This window comes from Lontra canadensis, unplaced genomic scaffold (genome assembly GCF_010015895.1).
Source record: "Lontra canadensis isolate GAN:19392208 unplaced genomic scaffold, GSC_riverotter_1.0 scaffold58, whole genome shotgun sequence".
Taxonomy (NCBI): Eukaryota; Metazoa; Chordata; class Mammalia; order Carnivora; family Mustelidae; genus Lontra; species Lontra canadensis.
The window spans coordinates 6,520,983-6,538,313 of NW_022631052.1; the positions used below are offsets into that span (position 1 = coordinate 6,520,983).

General features: G+C 49.2%; 1 protein-coding gene across 1 annotated transcript in view; it reads right to left on the reverse strand.

Moving 5' to 3' along the window:
- Positions 1-17,331, reverse strand: part of RPH3A (rabphilin 3A) — a 98,093-nt gene that overhangs the window by 80,238 nt on the left and 524 nt on the right. The window contains exon 2 of the mRNA XM_032876238.1: positions 17,208-17,329. The gene's annotated coding sequence lies outside the window, so the exon portion shown is untranslated. The remainder of the gene's footprint in view (positions 1-17,207; positions 17,330-17,331) is intronic.

Genomic DNA, 17,331 nt, shown 5'->3' on the forward strand with positions numbered 1-17,331 from the left:
ACAATGATTTCTGTGAACTCTGTGAAGCTAAGCTCTGAGTTTCTGGGTTCTCAGTACGTGGCGAGGGTTCTCTCAGGTAGAGAAAGCCCACCTGAGAGGCCAGCCGGAACAGAGGAGAGCAGAGCTAGAGGATCGGAACTCTATCCCTAATGCTATTTTTGAGCCACTGGATACAGTCAAGCCTCAGCTGTGTTGTGGCCTCTTCTAGTACATTAACCAATAAATGTCCCTTTGTGTCGCTTAAACTTGCCTGAGTGAGGTTTACGATCAATGGAATCCTGACTGATACACACACACTCACTCACTCACACTCAGAATCATTCCTGTTATTTGCAAATTCTGTACCTGTGAATTTGCCTACTGACACCTAGCCCCCAAAACAATACCTGTAGCACCTTCACGCTCATTAGGCATGCATACACACACACATGCACACACACACACATGCACACACACGCACGCACACACACACACACACACACACACAGAACAGCAGAAAAAAACCGAGTGGCCCAACATGCATATTACCCACTCGGGTCCGACAGGTGACTCTGCCTTCAGCTCTCATACCACACACAGGTCTCTTTTTCAAGGTCTTGTTTAATGCCACGTTGTTTGCATTTTTATTGCAAACAATAAAATGATGATAAAATGGTGATTTCGCTGTTGAAAATGGCCCCTGAGCCCAGCGCTGAGGTGCTGTCTGGTGCTCCTAAGTGCAAGAAGGCTACACTTACAGAGAACCTACATTTGCCTGATAAATTCATGGGCCATGAGTTACCGCGCCGTTGGCCATGAGTTCAATGTTAATGACTCAACAATACTATCTACTGTTATGGACTGAATGTTCGTGTCCCCTCAGAATTCATGTGTTAAAACTCTACCCCCACATGGGATGGTATTAGCCGGGCAGGGGGTGGAGCGTGGGAGGTGATCAGGGTTAACTTAAGTGATGGGCCTAGGACCCTCATGATGGGACTGGTGCCCATCTAAGAGTCTTGAGAGAGTTCTCTTGTCTCTCGGCCCTCTGCCACATAAAGACACAATGAGAAATCAGCAGTCCTCAGGCCAGAGAGAATCCTCACCAGAACCCGACCCTGTTGGCACCCTGACCTCAGGCTTCCAGCCTCTAGAACGGTGAGAAAGAAATTCCTTTTAATTTTTTGTTTATTTACTTATTTTTTTAAATTTACTTGACAGAGAGGTAGGCAGAGAGGCAGTCAAAGAGAGAAGGAAGCAGGCTCCCTGCCAAGCAGAGAGCCCGACGTGGGGCTCAATCCCAAGACCCTGAGACCATGACCCCAGCCGAAGGCAGAGGCTTTAACCCACTGAGCCACCCAGGCACCCTGAGAAAGAAATTTCTGTTGCTTATAAACCATCCAGTCTAAGGTAGTTTGTTACTGTAGCCTGAACAGACTAAGACATGTATTGAATAAGATGTCTGTAAGCAGAAACGCACACAAAACAAAGGATATGAATGGATCAGTTGAGGAAGTGCGAGGAGAAGCTTGCAGGAACCTAACCCCGTTATTTCCCTCGGGAATGATGATTCAAGTATGTGCTAATTCAGTGATCATGGTGACTTTGCAGAAAAAAACTACTCCAAATGATGAGAGTCAACTCCCTCTCTCATACGTATATATGTGTGTATATAAAGTAGATAGTATATTGTATGCATAATATGTAATTATATGTTATATATCTTATGTATATGCAAATGTTTATATATATAATATCCTAGTCAGCAAGTGCTCCTACCTTTCCACTTTCCCTTCTATAAGGAGGACTACTAAGTGGGGCAAACACTTAGGAGTTTGGTCTGTTTTCTGTTTTATTTTTTCAGAGTCTAGTGGAGGCAAGGGGTAGATAATGAGACAATTGATGTAAAGAGGCAATTTGGGAGGAAAAGTGCCAAGGACCTACAAAGTACTGTCATTATGGCTTGTTTTCTGGCCAACTTCTCCCACGAGACGCCTACCAAGGTGCATTTCAAACCCCGTCCCTCCAACCATTCACCTTTCTGGAGCAGAACGAGGTGAGCTGGAAAGAAGGAAGCCAGCCAGGAGTGAACACATTGGTTTGGGGATTTGCCAGGGATGGAAAACTTACAGGAATTGTCTAGCATGCGGCTTTTCTGGAGTCTGATCGGATAATGAAGCAGGGCTGGGAGCAAATGGGTTTCTAAGTGTCTTTGCCATCTCTAAGCGCCCACGGCGTGGGATCCGAGGGGAATGAGTTTTGCAGCGAGCTGGGGGGGCAGCTGCCAGTGGTTCTTCTCACATCAGCCTGCAGCTCAGTTTCTGCCTTAAACCGGGTCACTGATGAGGGCTGATGTGAGGGAGTCGGAAGGTCCTCATCTTTCAAAGCAGAGGACAAGTGAAGAGTGAGCCCCCTTGGCCCCGAGTCTTAGCTCTTTTTGAGGAAAGAAAAGGAAAGCACAAAGGTCATTTTTCTCTGAAAGCTAAGTGGAGGCTTGGCAGTTATCTGCGAGGTTTTGGACTGGTTTGAATGGCCAAGCTGCCATCGGAAAATCAAGAAAGGAGACAAAAGGGTCCCTCACAAGCCTTCATGGGACCTGGGGATGCAGAAGCCTTGAGTGGAAAACCAAGCTCTCAGAAAAGCAAGTTCTTCTGGCAGATCGGAAACCAGGGTCTGAATCTAGAGGCACGAGAGGGAGGAAGTGATGCGAGACTCCGCCTCTCCAACAGCCACTTCACCTGGTGTTTCTGGAGACATCCTCGGGACCTCTCCTCAATAATCACCCTTCCTAGGAAGCCAACCTGTGTTCAGCTTAGGGACCCATGAGACAGGAAGTGGCTAAATGCAGACACTTCACGACTGCGTCCTGGCTCGGTCCCTTGCTAGCCTGGGACCTTGGGCACGTTCCCTGGCCTCTCTGTACCTCACTTCCCTTGTCTGGAAAATGGGGGCTACAAATGCTCCTCCTTCTCAGGGCTGGTGGATGAAATGAGGCATGCAGAGTTCCCAGCACAGTGCTGGCCCATACAAATGCTCAGTAAGTGGGAGCTCTTATCACAGGAAAGAAAAAAGAAAAAAAAAAAAAGACAATTCTAGCACAAAGTCCTGGTTGCCAACCACAGCCGTAAGGTCTGAACTTACTACCCTCCTCTCTGCTTCCTCCTTCTTCAGTGCCTCATGTCCATCTCTCCTCCCCCAGGTGCAGTCACCTCCAAAGTGATGAGCGCTGGTGCTCTTTAAAATTCTTAGGTGGCGAGCCTTAGCATGACGTATTTGGGGTGGGGGCAGTAAAAAGGGCTAATTCCAACATACTGGAATTAAAATAAAATAGAATATGCAAAATATATAAAAGCTAAAAACAAACAAAAATGCCAATTTCAGGATCCCAACCAAACCACCCAAAGAAGAAACTCGTGGTGAGTGTCCCCAACATACTTTTTTTGGAAATCTGTCCGGTGATTATAATGTGCATCCTGGACAGAGACTCACCTGCTGAGAACCACGGGCCCTGCTCCACACGCTCTTCTTTGTGTCCCTGTCCCTCCTGCCCAGGCATCTCAAACTTGGTCATGCATCAGTCACCTGGAGGGCTCGTGAAAACAGACGGATGTCCCCCCTTGCCTGCCCTGATGTTTCTGTTTCAGGAGGTCTGGGACCCAACCTGAGAGTTTGCATTTCTAGTAAGTTCCAGGTGACGACGATGCTGCTGGTCTGGGGACCACACTCTGAAAGCCACCACTTTATGCCAACGCTAGAAAAAGGGGACCCACGAGACCAAGCTCCCCAGATCCCAGCCTCCTTTCTGCGGGTAACACTCTCTTGCCCCGAGTCAGAGCAAATAACTCGGAGGTGTGCTAGTCACTGTCATCAGAGATCCAGGAAGGCCAGCGGGAAGACTAAGGGCTTTGGGGCCTCACCTTCTCTTGTTTCTCTCCTTTTAAAAACAATTCACCACTTCAGAGTCAGTCCCGGAGCGTTTGCTGCCGGTTCTTCCACACACGGCCCAAACCCTTCGCCTGCAATGCAGGTCTTCTTAAATATTGAATAAGTCGGCTTCCTACCAGTGGCGCGTTGGCCGGGCTGAGGGAATGTGCAAATGGACTAACTCTTAATGTGATTAATCAGGTTAAAAAGATCAGGCTGCTGAGCTGGTTTTGGAAAAGACCTTCACTTGTTCCCCATCACCGAAATCTCTGGTGCCTCAACACCACCCCTGTCATCCCCCACCCCTTCCTCGGGATTTTTTTGTGGGTGGGGGGGCAGTGCGCTGCTGCTGCTTTTGCTGTTCGATGAACCATTAGGTGAGTTAGAGCGGCCTGAGGAGTGGGTCAGGTTGTGAATGAGAGCACGAACGTCAGAAGGGCATAGTCAGCGTTTTTTCATCTGACAAATACTTCCCGAGCACCTACTGGGTGCCAGAGGCTATGGGATAAGGCACACTGAGTGCAGAGTGCTAAATAAAAGAGTCAAATGTTCCTGTTCTGTGGGAGGAGCTGGCATTCCAGTGGGGAGAGAGACGATGAACAAAATAAATACTATAGCAAGATCATGTGTCACACGGTGCTAAGTGCCAGGGAGAAACGGGCAGGCAAAGAGGACACAGGATTCTGGCACAGGGGTGTAATTTCTAAATAAGATGATCTAGAAAGGCCTCCCTGAGAAGGTGATATTTGAGGAAAGGCCCACAGAAGGTGAGGCAGTGGATAGGGGGCGGGAAGGATTAGGAAGACCCCTTCTAGAAGGCTGAGCTCTGAGATTTCATCGTCATGACCATGATCATCCTTTGATGAAACCCCTCTCATGTGCCATGCCTGTTCCAAGCAAAGACAATATATACCGACTCGTTACATCCCCAAGAAAATCCGGGGAGGTCGATGTTATTGCTAGCCCTTTTTCCAGATGAGGACACTGAGGCACAGGGAGATTTAGTAACTTGGTCGGAATCACAAAGCAGCAGAGCTGGTGGACTGGTAACTCTCCCAATCCCTTCTCCAGATTTTCAGGGAGGAGCCCCGCACCACAGTTCACCGGAGAACAAAATCTCTCCCTGGTTGGGGTCCCACTGCCCTTCCCCCTCCCAGGGGATTGGGGCTGTAAAGAGGGTGGGGTACAGAGGGCTGGGCCAACACACAAAGTCCTTTGTCATCATTCAGTTCCAGAGTATTTGTCAAATCACTCGGCGCCCTCCCCTGGAGGTAAATCCCACCACAGCTAAGGAACCCTTTACAAAACAGATCAGATAGGTCATCTGCTTATAAAAACAGAGTTTCTCTCAGAACTGCTCTCAGAAGAAAGACAAGCTGTCATACCACAGCCTTGCAGGTACCACCAACCTCATCTCGCACTGGGCTCCCCCCAACCTTGTGCTCCCATCATGCTGGCTTTCATTCAGAGCCTTGAATGCCACCTCAGGGCCTTTCCACATGCTGTTCCCACTGCTGTAACTGTTCTCTTTGCTTTACTCAGTTAACTCCTATCCATCCTTCAGCTCTCAGGTCCAATGTCACTTCCTCAAGGAAGCCCTCCCAGATTTCCTGGCGATGCTCTCTCATAGACCTTTTCTGAACCCTCAGGTTTTACATATATATATATACATATGATATCCACACGCATGATTACTGATTTATGTCTACCTCCTCGAGAGAAAGGTCCAAATCGAAATCATTTTCTATTTTATTCCAGCCCTGAGTGCAATGCCTGGCTCTAAGTGACCAAATAGAAGGTAAGGATCTTCCCAAACAAATACTCCTCAGAAAGCACCTTCTATCCAAGATGTTTCTCACAATGTCGAGCGCCTCTCATTCCCTCTCAATTTGCTTTATTTTGCGTAACAAGATAGTTCAAGTAAATTCTTTCTCAACTTTCCAACCAGCAGGCAACTCCAAATGGTGTGTCTTCCTTTTCCTGTTCTCCAACCAAAAGCATCTGCGGGAGGTGAGTTTTGTTACAGTTATAAAACCTTCCTTACTTTTCTGGTTCGCTGATTATTATCTAAATATGTGTCCACAGCAGAAAAAAAACAATAATTGATTCTTTTATGTAATATGTGATCTTAAGTATGTGTGTGTCATACAACTAATGAAGCAAATATTATAAATGGACCCTCGATCATTTCATCTGCATTCCTAACAGGGTTTTGTTTTCTTGCTTCTAGTTCCCAATAGATTATTACTTACAACTGGCAAAACATTTTGTGTGGGCCACTAAGTGCTGGGGGTACGGTGGGACTAGCTGCTGGTGCCCATCGGGAAGGATCCCGAGGCCACCGAATTCACCATCTGCTTTTTTTCAGCCTCTATGACTGTCATTTTGCCACTTTATGTCACATTAGCGCTTTGTCATTGGCCTGGTGGACCTGCTATGATTTGAAGCTCTGTGACTCGGCCACTGTCATCCCCAGGGACTGAACCTTTCACTGGGAAATCAGCTGACCTCCAAGGGGCTTCCTTCCTTCATCTGTAAATGGAATTCACATTACAGAATAATGGAATAACTTTTAAAAAAAGTTCTATGTCATCATAAGCATCTGAGGTTTATACCGTCAATGTACCATATCCTGGGTGCTACTCCAGGAGTTTCCTGTATGTGTTACTTCATAGAGTCCTGACAGCACCCCCTGTGAGAGAGGCACCATTATTATTCCCATCTCACAGGGGAGTAAACTGAGGTCAGAGAGCCCAAATAACTTGCCCAAGGTTACAGGCTGGCAAGTCGTACAACTCGAATTGCAAGGAGCTCTGGGAGCAGCGGCTATGCCTCTAATCGCTAAGCTATTGCCTCTTACCAATCTGAATGAATAATATTCATGCTTCAAGATCCAAGCCAGGAGGATCGGAAGACCACAGAGGCCATTTCTACATAGCTTCATATTAATGAAAGAAATTCTAAGCTGCTCAATCATCACAACAACTCCAAAAAATAAGTGGTGATTATCTCATTCTACAGAGCAGGAGTCCCTGGGAGGTGCATTTCCTCACTATGAAAATTCTATCTTTGACTTTGGTGTCCAAAAGATCTGGATTGGGATCCCTGAATTTCCCCTTGACTGGCAGTGTGAATTTGGGCAACTGAGACCTCTCTGTCCTCTATAGCCTCAGAGTTCTGCTCTGCAAAACGGGCATGAGAACAATGCCTCCTTCACAAGCCCTGAGAGGATTAGAGATCACTTAGGTGAGTGCAAATCCCAATGTCGAGCCCACTGTTACTGCTCTGTGACTTGGTGGACAGGGTCCAATTCATTTGCTTCCTGTATCCAAGTGCAGCTCATGGGTCTTTTTAGCAAGATGATGATGAAATGCTATAAACAGGTGGGGAGCCCCCCTGTCCCACCTCAGGGCATCGGAGACCACCCTGCAGTAGAGACCTGAGGTCACCCTACAGTTTGTGTCAACCTAAAATCTCAGCCCTGTGGTGCCCCGTGGGGATAAGGGCTCCCATCCTACACCCGCTGCCATGACAACCAGAGGGAGAATTTTCCAGAGCTGGAGTCTGTTCAGTCCCAGGGCCTTTGTGGGGGAGAGTTCTTTGGGGGGGCCTCTCTGACCACTTGAAGACTCCCCCCACAAGCTTCTGTGGTGTTTTACCCTCTGAGTGTGTTCAGAACCCAAACAAACATTTCTGCTACCACCAGTCCTTCTCCAGAGGCCACGTCAGTGTCGGAGTCGAAACCCTGGTCCTGGGGACCACACAGAGGTGGCTTGTGTGGCTGACTCTGGATGGGACCAGGGGCTCTCCACATAGACGGGGAAAGAACTATTCAACAGGGTGGCCACTGTCTCGGCCTCAGCTAAGAAACCTCTCCTAACACACACACACACACACACACACACACACACACACACACACACAGTAGATCCAGAGGAACATGGAGGAGATACAGACAACTACTTATCCAATCCCGCTCACAGGGGGCCAAATAAAGAAGTTTTATTACACAAAGTGATGACATGCAGCCTTTTACTTCACTTTCAACAACCTTATTGAATGAATACTACCATTCCCCCCATTCTACAGAAGAAGAAACTGAGGCTGAGAAGGACAAAGGCCACTTGGCCAAAGGTCACACAGCCGGTGGGTATCACAGTCTGCTTCAAACCCACATCTGCTGGGCTCTAAACCCCACTGACGTGACCACTGCCTCCCTCTCCGTACCCATGGGGCATCACAAGTGATGAGCGCTCTGTGTTTTCTGAGCAAGCAATCCAAACCTAAACCGTGAAGGGTCTCTCCACACCTCCCCAGTGACTAATGAATCTCTATTAGACAGAGATTAAGTCTCTGTGTCCTGAGTCCCCGCTGGTTAGTGCAGGAAAGTCCTGGATATATTCCAGGTAACTGGAAGGAAGCTAACGTAAGCTAAGAGAACGGGGGAAATGTGGGGGTATTTATGGCTGGGAGTGTATCAACAATTAGGAGCAAATGATTAGATGCACATTTTGTAATGTGGAAGGATCTTAAAAACAGGTGCTAAGTGGGAAAAAAAAGTGAGCAACAAGGAGATTTATGGAACCATACCACTTATATAAGTTAAAAGTCCCTATTTTGAAGGTATGTATATAAACAGAAGAGATGTCCACTAAATGGGATAGGGGAGGGGAATGGCCTATGAGGATAAAGAGAATAAATAACAAATAAATAACAAATAAATAACAAAAAACTGAGAGAGAAACCTTTAGGGATCAACGGTGGTCTTATCCTAGGAAATGAGAAAAAGAACTCCACTGTCCCCGCCTGGGCCAGAAGACAAATTCCACGCTCATCTACAAAGCAGATGAGTTCTGGGTGGAAACCTGAGAGGCTCCAAAGGAAGCCAGCTTTCCCCACACTAATCAGAAGCAAAGCCCGCTCCTGGGCACCAGCATGGAGCACTATTCATTTCTCCCCGGGGACTGCTCTCCAAAGAGGCACATGCTGTACAGAAGACATGCGCCCAGACCCCTCTGCAGATAAGACAGAGAACACGTAGGCCTGTCCCAGCCAGATAAACCCTCCCAAGGGGGGAAAAACAGCAAGAAGAAACAAATCTACAGAAACGGCATCCAGTCCCTTTGTGAGAGGCACGGGAGGTGAGTGCTGGGTCCGTGCCTTGCATGGCCCCTCTCGGGCTGGGTCGTCTTGCTTTGGGCTTCTGGGATATGCCAGTCCTGATGACCCCCTCTGCCTGGGGCTGGCCAGTGCTGATGAACAGCATGGAGGTAAGGATCGGGGGAATGCTGCAAACGCCAGAAGCTCACGTCTTCCCTCCTGCCTAGCAGCCCTTCCCACGAGCCCCCCATCTGCAGACTCTGGGAGAGATACTTGGCCACGTCCCCACCTGACATGGCAGCAGCAGGACCCCCTCCAGTATGTTGTTTAGCACTGGCAGACTATTCCAGCCCCTGCTCATGAGAGAAAAATCCCTGAGCTGCTGCCGTTTCCTCGGGGGAGAGAGGGATGGTGCATTTTAGCAAGCATGGAAGGAGCACTGGCAATCTCCTTGCAAGGCACCTTCACTTGGCACAAGCTGCTGCTCTTGCTGCTTAAGCCACGGGCCCCTGGTTGCAGCCAAGGCCCCTCTTGTGATCTCCAGAATCAAAACTACTGCACCAATGCCAAGAACAAGTCCTGTCTCCCCGGGAGTGGGACCTGGTTCCTCTCGCACTCCCACATCTGATCCCTCCGTAACACCTGTCTGTGATCCTGCAGAATACCCCCAAATCTGACCACCTTCTTCCTGGGTCCATGGCCTCATCCCTGGTCCCCGTGTCTGGTCTCCCGGACCACCCCAGCCTCCTGCAGTCCGTTCTCCACTAACAGACCAAAGTGATGAGGACCAAGACTGGGAATTAGATCACATTGCACTCCTGATGAAAACCGTCCCCCAAAATAAAATAAAATCCAGACTCCTTGCCTACAGTGGAGTCCTGCATGACCCAGCCCCTGGCCCACCTCGCCCCCCTCACTCTCCCCTCCAACCTCTTACACTGGTCTTCTTGCTGGTCCTTTAAGACACCATAGCTGTGTCTGCCTCTGCATTCCTGTTCCCCCAGCCGGGATTGTTCTGGGTCTTTCTGGAAACTCAGCTTTCAACCCAAACAATGCCATCTCTAAAAGTTTTCCCCTGGCCACCCTTTTTATAACTAAATTAGCTCTCTCCCCCTTACCTATCACTTGTCTTCCTCTATCATGTCATATCGTTTCCTGAAATCATCTTGTTGATGTGTTTCCTTGCTTAGTGCCTCTGTACCCCCCTAGACTGTCAGCTCTAGGAAGGATAGAGAATCCCCAGGGCCCACAGCAGTGTCTGGCACATGGTCGTGAACAATAAATATTTGGAAATAAATTGGTCAAAAGCAGCGGTTCTCAAAGTGAGGTTCCTGGAGGAGCAGCAACCACATCACTGCGAATGATGTGTTAGACATGCAAGTTTCTGGGCCCCAACCCAGTCCCACTAGAATCAGAAACTCTGCCTTAACCATCCTTCTGGGGATTCTGACACAGGTTCATGTGTGAGAATGTCTGGCATAGAACCATCTGCCATCACTTACTGGGTCTCCTCTTGTGACAAATGAGCAAATGACCAGCAGGGTGGTCAGTCTTGCCAGTGGAGGGGGCAGGGAGTGAGGAGGGCATCAGTTTGCCCTTGACTGACCACTGGCCCCTGTAGATCCAGGCAGTCTTTACCCTCCCAGCATCATGCAGAGAACGCCAAGGCTGGCTAGGGCTCCAGAGACCACTGCGTCCCTCCCCCCTGAGTAGGAGAGCAGGTAACTCCCCCAGAAAGCCACATTTCTGATCTTTGGGGAGCTCCTCAATATTCCAAGCATTTGACATAGAGGTAAGACGACCGATTTGTCCTGATTTGCCCACGCCTTTTCTAGTTTGAACATACGGAGAGCCTGGCATGCCAAGGGTCCTCTGTGGGACAGCTGGGACAGCTGGTCACTCTACTCAGGGGCTCACGAATGCTTTCTTTCCCTTCACAAGCCATTCAGTATATCTGCGCAGTGAGAGAAAGATGGGATGGGGCAGGGCAGGAGTAAGGAGAGGAAGGTAGCGAGAGAGCAAGAAGAGAAGAAAGGAGGCACAGGGACAGGAAGGGACACAAGAGAGATGGGACAGGGGACTTTAGATGGGTGGGATAGTTGGGCAAGGGGACAGGGGCAGTGAAAAGGGAAGAGAGACCCAGAGAGAGAGACTTGGGGACACAGTGGCACTAGCGTGACAAAGGAAAACGCTGACAGGTAAAGGGGGACAGGGATAAGCGGCAGGCTGAGGGCCAGAATGGACCTCGCAGATGCTTTTTTGGCAGCATCTCATGTGGAAGGCCTCCCGATAAACTTCGAGAAATGATTTCTCCGCTCAGCAGCCCCGGAACGCCGCCCCTCCATCAACAGCTGGCACCGGAACCCGCTTACATAATCTGTTCTCTACTGAGAGCTGTTTCCATTCACAAGTCGCTGCTTGTCATTGTGTAGGTGCATTAAAGAGGAAAAAATGGGAAGAAAGGAGGAAAAAAGAAAGAAAAAGGCAACTGAATGAACTCACTCAGGCTATATTGAGAGATGAGGGGACTTTCCCCCTCAGCTCTCTAAATAAACCCTTCACAAACCACACATCATTATGATGCTGTCAGCTTCCTCTTGCTGATTAATGGCAGAAGGGTGGGCAAAAAACCCAGCTTCCTGAGGCCGTTACCTTGCTCACTAACTGGATTACTAAGCCAGAGTCTGACACTGCTCTATTACAATGAGATTTAAGCATGCGTTATGTCGTTAAAACGAATGACAGCAAGACAATTACTTCGAGGAAACCACAGTGGCATTGCATTCAGCTGCACGGTTCCTTGGTGCAGCCACAGGCCACGTGGAAAGCAAGTTGGGGTAAGAACCAGCTGAGTTCTCTCAAACCCCAAAGGCCCAGCCAGGCTAGAGAGCTGGCTGATACCTGCTTCTTCGCCCCCGAGCCATCTGATAACCTAAGTCCCTAGGTTCTTTCTGAGAAAGAAGCCTCCTCCCCACCCCACCTCCCTCAGTGGGGTGCTCAGAAGTTAGCAAGGAATGGGGTCACCACTGCTAGATCAAGCTTATGCTTCTTGTGAGAAAACAGGGATTTGGGGGCAGAAAGTAAGTGGTGGGCGCTGGGGAGGCAACAGGCCTGAATCTTACCCTGCTCAGCACCTTGGGAAATGGTGAGTAGTGGGGGAGCAAACCTTGGGAGAGAGCCTGAGGCTTGCAACACAGCTAGTTATAACTAACACCTGTAAAAGTGTTCCGCATTTCAAAAATATTCCTTTACCTATAGCGGTGGAGGCTTGTGGAAATACAGGTCTTAAGGCCCTGCACTCAGAGCGTCTGATGGAGGGGGTCTAGGGCACACCCCGAGAATCTGCCTTGGACTCGGATCTCAGACATCAAGAGCTTTCTGCCCCCAACAGAAGGTGGTTCCAGCAACATGTGCCTTTCCTACCTTTTGTCCCTTCTTTTACCTGCTAGCTCAGTGTGCGTAGACTCCACTCCCCACTCCAAAAGAGCCCTCCCCTCACTTCTTGGAAGGGATTTTCCAACTCCTCCTCAGTAAAGTGTAAATGACTAATAAGGCCGGATGTGTTATCCCATCCCAAGCATCTGCTCTTTACCCAAGAGCAAGGGCTTAAGACAGAGAACATTATTAATAATGGACTTTCAGACGTCATTGAGCTGAGTGAAAACACCCCCAAAAAGGGTGACTAAGGAAGCCCTCTCTCTGTACCACCCCCCCACAAAGCTTACATGTTGTAGGCAGCCCCTAACTTAATCTAAGTCCCAAAAGAGATGGTGTCTTGGTCACCATTTTATTCCCAATATCCCCTGTGGTGCCAGGCATACCTTAAGTACTCAATAAATGCACGGTACATGAGTAAGTGTCAAAGATGCTCTGGCAGGAGGCAAGAGAAGCCTAGCCTTGCCTGTAACAGACCCGAGATAAAAGCCAAGTCCTTCTAAACTCAGCACCAATGACTCATCATAACTAACAAACACTAAGTGTCTACTGTATGCAGACCTCAGGCTGAACCATAGGTCAAAGGTGCCTCCTCAAATTGACCTGTCCACTAGTCAACCCACATTTATTTATTCCTGTGTGTCCATGCAGGTCGCCGCTGAACAACTGCTGTGTGCTAACCTTGACTTTAAAAATTGAGATGCACAGCTTTGGCCGTAGGATCTTGCCTATGGCACTTCTGGTGCCCTAGGCAGTAGCCCCACGGCAGGGAAAGCACCATGGCCAGAAAGCAAGGGAAAGCTCAGGTCTCCTAGGAGAAACTCATGGGCTCTAAGCTGGTGAGTTGGAATGATTCAGCAAAAACCTCCCAAGGATTTAGAGGAACAAAAGACAGAGGAGGAGTGAGTAGGGCTTCTCCTCCCAGACCCCTTCCTCCAGGGCCTGACCACCGCACGCATGAGGGCCTGCTTCCAAGGGCCTTCACGGGCTTTGAGGAAAGGAGGCCATGATGCCCATTTCACAGAGGAAGAAACTGAGGTCCCGGCGACCACCAGCAACTGCACAAATACCACAAAGACAATACGTGGGACCAGAAGTCTCCTGTCCCCAAGCCCTCTCTTCTCTCCCCTGGGCCCCAAAGTTGCACAGTTGGCCCACAGGATTCACCTTCCTCTACCTCTCCCCAGTCTTGTTTCAGTCTGGGGTGACTTCACCATTACCCATCATCCCCATGGCTAATATATGTTGCTTACTTACTCCTCCCAGGCTCAGTACTAAGTAGTTTGCAAGCATTAACTCAAAATTTTCCTAATTCCTTTAGTATCTTCACTTTACAAAGGGAAAAAAATTAAGCCTCAGAGAAGTGAAGTGACCCAACTGGAAGGATCTAAACCCAAGATCTGTTTCCATGCCATGCTATCTTATTATACTTAACCGAGGAAATTAAGGCTCAGAGAGGTTAAGGGTCTTCCCTGAAGTCACACAGCAAGGAAGCGCTGGAGTCAGACTTGAACTCTGGTCTGGCTTCTCCCAGAGGCCCACACTGCAGCCCCTCAGATGGCTGGTTAAGGAGGCAGATAGGGGTGGGGAACAGGAAAGAGAGGGGCCCATTTCTGTGGTGCCTCCTTCATAGTCCCAACACAAAAGGATCTCCATCCTGGGTGGTAGCTGAATGATTCAGGCTTCTTGGCTCCAGCCTACCACGACTGGGTCCCAGATTTCTTTCTCTCCCAGGTTACAGCCTCAGTGTTGAACAGGAATCTAGCGCACTGTTTGCCTCTCATGGTATTCACATCAACTCCTGATTCGTCTGCCTTTACGACCAGCTCCCCACTCAAAGGGGATAAGAAGCAGAAGACAGGACCGAATGTCATGGTGGTTTTTAGAAGAAAGTTACAAACTCTCTGTGACCCACATGGGGCTCAATACATAAAGAATAAATACCACAGCCTACAAATAAATGCCCCGAGCAGCCACACTGACAAGAACTCACAGCCTTGGACAGGTGGCCAGGATGCATATGAGCTGTAGGAAAGGGGGAGAGGGACAGCCAGCTGGGGAAAAGTCTTCCCAGGCCACCTTTTAGACTTGCCGAGCCTCTGGCTGCTGCGTCTCTCCCACCAGTGAGAAAGGAAATGCCCACATTTATCTCCATAGCTATGCTTCCCAATTCCCCAGCGCAGGCTAGAGAGACACCGCAGAATGTCCTCCATCCGTATCCAGCTGGCTTCGGGGAGTGGGGGCTGCCTGAGCCAGGAGGAAAGGGATGACACCTTGTCTTCATGACAACAGATGGGTAGGTTGCTTGGCCGTGATTTACTGGGTGGTCTTAGACAAGTTGCTTTCCCTCCCTGGGCCCCCCGAAGGGGTCAGACTAGATCAGAGGTTCTGAACTTGAGATCCTCTGATGAGCATTAGGGAGGGTCCACGAGTCCCCAGGTGTTGTGTGTTTGTATGAATAAGCATCTTTTCAGAGTGGAGTTTCTCAAAGGGGTCCTTGCTGCCAGCCCTGGGATAAGTCTATACAGAGCCTTCAAATGCTACAATATCTGTATGTCTACGTATCTGAGGCCACAAATAAAGCAGACCCCTTTGCAGCTGAGCACAAAGTTCTAGGAACCTAGCAAAGTTCTCACAAGAGACCCCCAATCCTGACTCACCTCAAACAGGCCTCCTCTGCACTCATGATAAATTTCCAGACACAGTATACTCCTTTCCTAGAAGCACGCCTGCATACACACTCCTATCACACAGTCACAGAATCTCAGCAAGAAGGGGCCCTGGATTCACCTAGACCATGTGCCTCATTGCACATACATGGAAACTGAGGCCCAGAAAGGGGAGGCAGAGCTGGGCCTGGAACCCATGTATCCTGGTCCAAGCCCAAGCCTCTTTCCAGAAGCTTCTGTTTCCCTCTCTCTGGTGCACCACAATGCACCATTTCAAATGTGATGGGGGAGGAGGAAGGGCAGCCTTTTGGATCTCAGCCACCCCCGAGGAAGTAAGACTAAGAGGCAGCAAGGAAATGTGTTCAAAGCACCCACATGTTAACAACCAGTCCCAGCTCCCTCAGCTGGGCTAGCATGCACGCTCTGCACGGCTGAACCAGTTGTTAAAACACTGACATACTCCTGTACCAGATGGTGACGTTGCACTGAGGCCCCTAGGGCTCCCCTGATAGTTTCCTAGTTACCCCCAAACCTCCCCACAATCCAGCAATTAAATGGTTAACACTTAGCACAATAGGGAACTCCTAACACTGCAGGGCCCCAGTGAATGCCAAAGTTCAATATCTTAAATTTCACCCACAGCCAGTTCTTGTGGCTCCTTAACTGAACTAAATTTCTTCATGTCAGTCATTTACACTTGAGGCTTTCCCGGGAGGAAACTAAGGCAACTTCCTCCTCAAGGTCACCCAGTGAGATTTTGAGGACCACGTCTTTAACACTAACCACCAAGCAGCCCACCCCTCCGCTTCACACGCTCTCCCTGAGCAGGCATATGCCCTGGGATTTCGGCGTCCCCACTTGGCTCCAGGACTGGAGAAAATGACTGAGTGGGCCCTGCTTACATTTCAGGCTTGCCAGTCTCTGGGGCTGATGTTTTATTCCTCCCACCTCCAAGAACAAGAACCTACAGAGAAATCCTTGGGGATGCAGAAGACTAAAGTGGCCCCTGAGATAATGAGAAGATGCTAAAAATAAGGACATTAATTTCCAAAAAGGTAGATGTAATCAAAGCAGAAAGCAAAGAGAAATCTCCTTTTGATGGGTCACAGATTAATAGCAAAGGCGTTTTAAAATTAAATGTGAGTTTTTGGATTCGGTGACAAGAAACCTCGACTTCCCACTCACTAACAGGTTGGTTCAGGCTTATCCCATCAGGATCTCAGATAAAGAAACTAGAGCGGGGTTTGGTCTGTCCTGGAGCAGATCTGAAGCCAGAAACTGGGGTCCTTCCTCAGATCGGAATAAACCCTGTTCCCCTCTTTGGTTATTCTCAGACGGGCTCAGGATGGAGTCCCCCAGGCTGGTGCCAGGATGCACCCCCATACAATCACTTACAGGTTACACCACCTGTGAAAATAGAACATCGTCTGCTCAGCAGGCTGCTGGCTGCTCCCCTTTGGGCTGCCTGACCACTCATTCCAAGCAAAATGTGGTCCTTTCATGGCTCCCAGATCTCCCATCTCAGGAAGCTTAGAACAGCCAAGCTTGCAAAAATCGCTACAATTGAATCACTCAGCCGTACCTGGAAGGTGGTACAGTCTGAGCCCTGCCCTACGCAAGCCTCACCTGGTGTGCCTGGTGGCCCTCAGCAAGGGTTAACCTTTCATCCTCAGGCGACCCTCTCCCATCCAGGGTCAAGGTGCCCACCCACAGAGCAGAGCATCCAGGGACCCTCCATGCAGGCTGGCCAACCCATGAAGGGTTAATCCACTCAGAGAACTGCTGGCTACTTTCAACAGCTTCTGCTGCAAGGGAGAGGGTAAATTGGGCAGAAGCCACAATTTTGATCGCATTGCCTAAAACAGGAGCATATTTTACCCCCCTCCCTGGGCACTGAGCCGAAATCTCATTTAGCTTTGGGGTGCCGCTTAGGCGATCAAACACTGCGGAATGTGGGCAAATAAATGTGGTCATTCCTCAACACTCCTCCCCCCAGCCCCCCACCTTCCCTCTATCCCACCAGCTCATGCATAAACCTCATCCCAACTGGGATCCCAATACCCCTAGCCCATTTACACAATTAAGAAGAATAGCACTTACCTCCACACCAGAGGATTGCAGAGGGAATGGGTGAGCCCAATTCTTGCCAACTCTTCCCTTCCCTGCTGGGGTGGGAAGATACTAACTCCCGATGACTTGGTTTGAAAGCTCACTGGAGGTGCCT